At 33.1% G+C, this 7,989-nt stretch overlaps 1 protein-coding gene across 1 annotated transcript in view; it reads right to left on the reverse strand.

Moving 5' to 3' along the window:
• LOC118188939 (sodium-coupled neutral amino acid transporter 7-like) overlaps window positions 1–4,235 on the reverse strand; it is an 80,490-nt gene extending 76,255 nt beyond the window's left edge. Inside the window, exon 1 of the mRNA XM_085824419.1 lies at window positions 4,000–4,235. The gene's annotated coding sequence lies outside the window, so the exon portion shown is untranslated. The remainder of the gene's footprint in view (window positions 1–3,999) is intronic.
• Between the last annotated feature and the right edge of the window lie 3,754 nt (window positions 4,236–7,989).

Consider the following 7,989-nt stretch of genomic DNA (forward strand, 5'->3'; position numbering starts at 1 on the left):
CTTTCATTAAAAAAAATTCTTAAATAAAAATTTGTTTTCTTATTTATTTATTTAGTTTTGAAAAAATTTCTAAAATCAAAAATACAAGTCTGAAACTAAACTGTTATCCTGCACACGTTTTCTCAAAAACTTCCATGCATGGCAGTGATAAGTGTGGCTTATTAAAACTTAATAAAAGAAATTTGCATACAAATATTCTTGCATAAACGTTTCAAAGATAATTACGTTTATTCTCTTTTGACAAACTATTTAAGAATATAATAAAAAGTCAAGTTATTCCATTAAACTCTTTCCGGAACGCTACCTTTTAAAGTCGGTGTTTTGATAAAAAATAAATATATAAAATAAAAAAATAAAAAAAAAATGTAGGCAGTCTAATTAAGCCTAGAGAAGTACACAAGTAATATTTTGTGAAGATGGCACTTATCGTTTTAATTCTGTGCACACTGATTGAATAGAGCTTCGAAAAGAGTGCTGAAACGAGCATTGTTGTTAATGAACTGACTGATGAGATGCGAAGAAACAAAGAATACAAACTCTCAGTTGTCCTAGATGATCGGTGAGCCCGGTCTGGGCACACCTAGGGTTCGCTGCTTGATTTTAAGCAAGATTTCAAGGTAAAAATTTAAAACTAATATAGAATAAGGAAATTAGCATACAGCCAAAAAAATAAAATAGAAATTTCTTTTCAAACAATTCCTTTTATACCCCAAAAAAAATCTGGAAAATTTCTTTGAAAAATGAGGGTCTTAAAAAACTAAACATGGCTAAAATATATGGACTGGTTTGTGTTGAGCTGCCATCTGCTATAAATAAAGAAGGTTCAGAGTAACCTATAAATCCTTTTTCATTCAATTTTTCTGTGCGTACAGAAGGAAATTTTTAGGTGTGTCCATACCGGACACACTGTGCCGCAAAGGGTTAAGTTTTATATTGTTGTGATTCTAAAAGAGAAGGGTAAAATCCGTTTCTTCCTTTACGCACTTTGTTTTCGAAATTGGAAATGTAATCTTTAAGATCATACTTCATTGGCATTCGATACTTTTATTTTTCATATACTGGCGATATTCAAATAGATATATCATATTTGTTTGGCCGTGATGCCCCCGACATCTTTTAAAATATAAAAATATAATTCTTTACCCCATGAAATGCGTAAAAGAAATTATAAGCGCTTTGTTTAAAATGATTCTTGTAAAAATAGCAATCAAGAACAAAAAATTTGAAACTTTTAATATTCGTCTCTCGAAAAATGTACCTGGACTGTCAAATTTTATATTGCTAAACCGTGATTTTAATATATCAAAAATAAAAATATTGTATTGTGAAAAAAATGCCTTTGTGGGGAATTTTCCTAGTGAAAAGGACTCGCATTCGCGTTATACATGAGGAATCACAAAAACACTCATGTAACTGGCCGCTTTTGTTTGAACAAGTCGAACTACCAGCGTTCTGTCGTTTTAGCCGTGGAGGTTTTATCTTCCTACCACTGTTCGACGATTCAACAGATGTACCAGTGGTAGCCGGTGGGTTTCAATTCATAAGCTGCACTTTGTGTAGTAAAAACACATATTTAAATTACTGTATTAGTAATTTTCATCACGTAATTTTCCTAACTCCATTTACGACCCACTGATTTAACAACCCTAAATACATTAAAAATTATTTCTTTTTAATCACAGATGTATATGATTTAGGTGACGACAAAAGTAGTTTAATGAAATCCATTCTTTTGTTATGTTCACGAGTATTTGGAAAGGTCTCTTCAATGTTCCGTAAGAGTTTCTACCAATTTTCTGTAAAAATAATGTTCAATCATAAAAATTCGTTCTGTTTGACAAAAATTCATCTGTAGCTTGCAGCGATCAAAGGTAAAAATATACTACAGTAACGTAAAAAACAAAGCTAACAGCACAAACTGCAAGGAATTTCCCCAGTTTTTAAAAAATTTAATGCGTACGATCAATCCAGTTATGTAAATCTAACGAAAAATCTATCTGAGTGCTTATTTTCTGGATAATAAAGATCTTGATAAACAGACATCAAGTAACTATTTCCCGAGTGTTAGTATTTAAATATTCAATACATGATTTCTTAAAACTAAAAAATTATCTTTCAGGTACATTTTAAATGATAAACTACACATTTCAAAAATAAATACATTTTCTCTAATATGCAATAATTATATCTGACCAAATAAATATTGATTTAAGACCTTCTAAATATGCAATAATTAGCTGTGAAGAAAAAACTTAATCAGCCGTCATTAGGGTGAAATAAGTCTATAAACCTGTTAGAGTAGTAGTTAATTTTTGTTTTCAAGTACTAATATTGTATTTTTATACTCGGGGCACTGACAAAATACAAAGATCTGGCAAAATACAAAGCACTTTTTTGAAGCCGACATGTTATATAACCAAACGTTTCTTTGATGTGCTTGCTACGTTCTGTTGTCTACAGATAGTTTTAAAAAATTATGCGTTTCACGTCTTTAAACACGTAGGAGGCTTCAAAAAATTTCATGAAAGTTTCTAAGAGATCTGCTTCATTTAACAGATATATTACAGTCGAAATTCGATAGATTAAATTTTAAGAGATCAGAAAAAATTTGATTGATCGAAAATTCAGCTTAGTGAGGACAAATTGTAAAAATGATTTAAAATTAGACAAAAGAGAAAATTTAGATCGGTGTAGTAATGCAGTAAAATTCGTTTTTCGATTCTTCCATCTCCGATTTTGGTATTTTTAAAGATTCTACTTCCGACATTAATTTTTGTGGTATCTATATCATATCCTATCAATGTATAGTTTGGCTTATGTCAATTAAACTAAGACAACATTAAAATTTCGCATCAAGGAACATGAATCGTATGTTCCTAGAAGAAAATAAACAAGTCTTCGATAGCAAATCAAAGTTGATATCGTAATCATAATATTGACTGTGTTTCGAGCAAAATTATCCACAAAATTTCTTCACTTGAAGAACTGGATTTCCCTGAAGCTATTCTCTTCACGTTTTATACCAAACTTAGCGCCAATTTGGTCGCATTTTTGTTTAGTTTTACATTTTTTCATTGGTGCGTTTCTTTTCAGAGTAACAAATATGAACCTTAAATGCCTAGTGGATCCTAGGATTTTAGGAACCTAGTAAATCCTATGTCCACATAAGGACTATGTGGATACTATATGTGGATACTCTAGATACTAGATACTCTAGAAGTAAAGTTCAGGATTCCACATTAATGCGCATATTATACATATTTAACAAATCAAGACGGAAATTATCATGTAAAATAAAGATAAAATTTTGCGTAAAAATGTTGAAGCAACTAAAATAAAATAATTCAAACATTTAATTGCTTTTGCTTTAGAAAATTTAAAAATATAGTAATGATACCGAGAACTCGATCACGGTCTTAGTAGAGAATTAGACAAGACAAATCACTACCAAGTGTAACGAAAATTTCTTTCGTTACATTTGGTAACGTATCTTTTCAACTCTAGTAATATTGAGCGAAAAATATCAATGTAATTAGTAGTTAACAAAAACAGTATCACAAAGGGTTTTGAAAATACACTTAATGCTTTAAAACATAAAATAAAGTGTAAATGTCAAATGACCCAGTTTTCCAATATTCTAATAAATAAAAAATATGACTTCTATTTCTTTTAAAAAAAAAAAAAAAAAAAAAAAAAAAAAAACAATCCCATTATTTTTAAAAGCTCATTTTTACCCTCAATAGCAAAAGGAGGTTAAATGACAACTTATTGAATATTTCCTATTTTAAAAAAATTACCTACCAAAAAAATATAATTTCATCTGCAAGAAACATCCAGTTCAGTTTATCGAAAATTTCTAATTAGCTAATTCGAGCAATAAAAAGGGTCCTACTATATCGAAAATATTAAAAAAAATTCCCTTATTCATACAGATATTAAACACTAAGCTGTAGTATAATGCATTTATTAAACAGTGAAAAAAAAAAAAAACATCCTTACCTGCTTTAAACACCCCAGCCAGTATCCGTCCAGACGGCGGTTGAGGCAAACGACCAGCTTGTAATTTCGACGCGAAACGCCACCACCGCACGCGGAACAGATATCTAGTAAGATTCCAATACTTTCGAGGGAATATAAAAGAACATTTCCGTATTTTGCCTATCATCCAAGCGGTGCGAAAAAAACCGATTTAGAGCGGTTGGAACTGGTTGGCGATTTTTCGGAGCCGCCTTCTTAGCCATCAAATTCGAACCTTCGTCCCAAAGTACCCTTCGACCTCGATCACGTGGGGGGCTCTCTACGTGACGTCATGAAATCCGTCTGTGGTAGGTCAGAAGAACGCTGCTAATTTTTTTTTTTTTTTTTTTTTTTTTCTAAAGGTGTGTTTGGAGAATCTTTTTTCTTTTCAGTTTTAATAGCATATTCATGTTAAGACTTTTCATGGAAAACTTAAAAAATTGCGTTCGAACTCGTGTGAAAAATTTGTATGTAATATCAAAATTAATGTATCAATTATAATTAAAATAGAAATCTGGAATTAAAAAAAATTTCCTATGTAAAGTACTATAAAAGTTCCGACAATATCTATTAAAATATTTTTCAACAAGAAAAGTTTTAAGGCATAAGAACGTCTTAATAAAAATGTTTTCCTTAGAATCATATTTAATAGTTCTAATATGAACTTTTTTGTATCTTCACGAATAGGGATCTATATCTGATCGCTCTTAAAATCGATAGAGGTTTACGCAAAATCTAAGGTAATTTAAAGTTACCTAGCTCTAAGTTTTACATTAGCCTGTTTCTCTTCTCTTTCGTTCTTTTTCGAAAGCTTTAATTTTTAAGCGTAGTTGTTATCCAAGATATTTTTTCATGATATTTGATTTTTAACTATAGCTAGTCTGCAGCATATATGCTTCATTTAAGGTATTTTATATACAGAGAGAGAGATTTGGAGGTGGCTGAACTTTATGATGATAGAAGCCGAATGGTAGATTTCACAAAAGTCCAAAAACATCAATTCTTTATTTATATCGTTTAAAAAATATTGAGGCAAGTGTGAAATATAAAGAAGCAAATCTTATTTCTCTTGCTCAGCGTTTAGAAAAATAAGTTTCAATAATATACAGGGTGCACCGTAAATCTTGTGACAAACTTCTAGGGCAGGTAGAGCATATCTTAGGTATTAAAAATTGCATAAGAACCCCGGAAATGTCAGAAGATGGGAAAAGGGAAAAAAGTGATTAATTTGAAACATTTATTGGACATGAATACAAATGGTTGTACGACTGCTTGAGTGTTACAACAGATGCTCGAAGTTTGCACCATCAGACGCCAAACATGCCTGACACCGACGGACCATTGATTGCCGGACATGTTCAAACACACCGAGAGTTTCTTTGATTGTAGCAGCTGCGCAGGCGAGTCTTACCACGAGATCCATTTCAGACAGAACAGGATCGTGATACACGACACTTTTGATGGCTTCCCACAAAAAGAAACCAAGGCTCGATAAATCCGGTGAGCATGGGGGGGGGGAGAGCAGAGAACTGGTCCACCACACCCAATCCATCGATGCGGGAATGATCTGTTTAAATAGCTACGAACATCCAGTCCAAAATGAGCAGGGGCCCCATCGTGTTGCGCTTAACATTTGGTTGAACTCGTCAAGCAAATAGGGAAGAACCTGCTCCAGAAAGGTAAAATAATTCGGGGGGTTCAAATGGTCCGTCGGTGTCAGGTATGTTTGGCTTCTGATGGTGCAAACTTCGAGTATCTGTTGAAACATTCAATCTGTCGTCCACCATTTGTATTCATGGTCCAATAAATGTTTCAAATTAATCACTCTTGCTTCTTTTCCTACCTTCTACCTCTGCTACTACTTAGCCTTGACATTTCCGGTTATAGGTTCCTAAGCAATTCTTGATAATCCTTATGATGTGGGTACAGGGTGTACCCACATCATAAGGATTATCAAGAATAATGTGGGGTATATATATCAATGCCAACTGTTTATAGGCGTTGGCCAATACTAAGGCTGGAAGCGGTGGTCTCTTTAATATGGAGGCACCTAATAAGTGGACCACGGTTGCTTCTTATGAAGGATCAAACAAATCACATCCATGGCTTCTCCAGGATTTGAACCTAGGCCCTTTGATACGGCAGTCAAATAAAATATAAATTTTTAACTATTGTACAATGCATCTGAGGGTTCTTCTTTCAAGCAAAAAAAAAAAAAAACTCTTCCGGTTTCCATTATCCCTCTCTGTTTATAACTGCTGTTTGGTAATAGTAGAATTAAATGTAGTAAGTAATTATATGTAATAATAGTAGAAGTAATTATATGTTACAGTTCTTCCCCATCCCCCCTTACAGTCCAGATTTAGCCTCCAGTTATTATCATTTGTTTGCACCTTTTAAAGACCATCTGTGAAGGAAGAAATTCACGACAGCACTGCGGAACGATGTCCTCCAGTGACTACGACGACAACCAAGTTCTTTTCTACGCCAAAGGAATCAGGAAGCTGCCATAACGATGGCAACGGTGCCTCGATTCGCACGGAGAATACTTTGAAAAGCTGACAATAGCTTGGTGCTTCTTCTGCTATCTGTTTCCTCTGAAGAAATAAAAGTCCCGATCAAGCTTGAACGACCCTTGTACATTTTTTTTTTCTGAGGTTTAGACATTCAAATCCTCGGGTCTCTGCAACATTCAGAGAGATTTTAAATTCCAAACATAGAATGCTAGAGCTTCTTTTATCACTCGAATCTTTTGAATCCAAGCCTAAAAAATCGTTAAACATTTAAACTCAGGAACTTTGATTAGTTTTACTGATGCCCAATGTAGAAGACTTCACTAAACATTTAGGTTATTGCAGTTTCGGTGAGTGATGCTGAATCATCAGTATCACTTATGATGTTACACTGAGTGCTGTGCTATTTCTGTGTGGCGTACAGCGAAATCTGCCAGAATTTTTAAGCAATCAGTACATTGCGCATCACTGAAAATTTTCGAAACTATCTCTCGAATCGTCCCGATAACTCTCGACATAAATAACCTATTGCTAATAAATTTAGAGGTTCATGCTGAGATGTAATCACTTCGTCGGGCACATATTTCAAGTGCCTACCAGTCGAATTCTTCAGCCATGGCTGCTGAATTTTGAGCTACAATTTTAGACCAAAAGGGCAATTTGCACAAAAAGGCTATTAATTTCGTTTTGGCATCTTGCGTCGTCCACCATAAATCGGCGTTTCACGTTTCAAAATGTTGCTAACAAATGTTAGAGCCCTCGATTATATTTTAAGAAACTAAATAATGAAGAATCTGCATGAATATATGCATTTTTCTCTCACTGTGGAAAAACAATGGTAGCTAGAGACACCAAATTTTGAATGAATTAATCCTCCACTCGAATATGTGCATCTGGAAGTCCAACTTTTGAATTTCGAATTAATTTTATTATCTATTTCATATTTTGTAAACTTTTAACGAATTTTTGATTAACATACTCAACGATTTCAAAGCGAGCAATAGCAACACTGAACGAAAACAGCAACAAAAAAAAAAAAAAAAAAAAAAAACAAAACAAAACAAAAAAAAAAAAAAAACTATTATCTCCAGCGCGCGAGATTGTGTATCGGAACTTCTAAACATGTGCTCATTTTAAAATTATTTTGCGATATTGCTGTTGAATTGAATTTTATGGTTTAAGTGCGAAGAACAAGATATTTAATAAATAAAGATAACACTTAAAATGCTGAAAAAACGCCCCTTTAGGCGTGATGTAAAATCTGAAAGCTTTCAGAATTTTTTTTAATACAGGCTAAATTAAAATTAATGATACAGAAAGGAAACTTATCTGGGAATAATATAAGGAATTTTTTTCACCATTACAGATTTAATATGAAATTTAATTCTCCAAATTTCTACGGGCGTGCATTCGGTAGGGGGGGCCTTTGTGAGATGGCAGACGTCTACAAGGTAGTGTA

This window comes from Stegodyphus dumicola, chromosome 9 (assembly GCF_044657685.1).
Source record: "Stegodyphus dumicola isolate Sdum_Otavi_A_Nest chromosome 9, ASM4465768v1".
NCBI lineage: Eukaryota > Metazoa > Arthropoda > Arachnida > Araneae > Eresidae > Stegodyphus > Stegodyphus dumicola.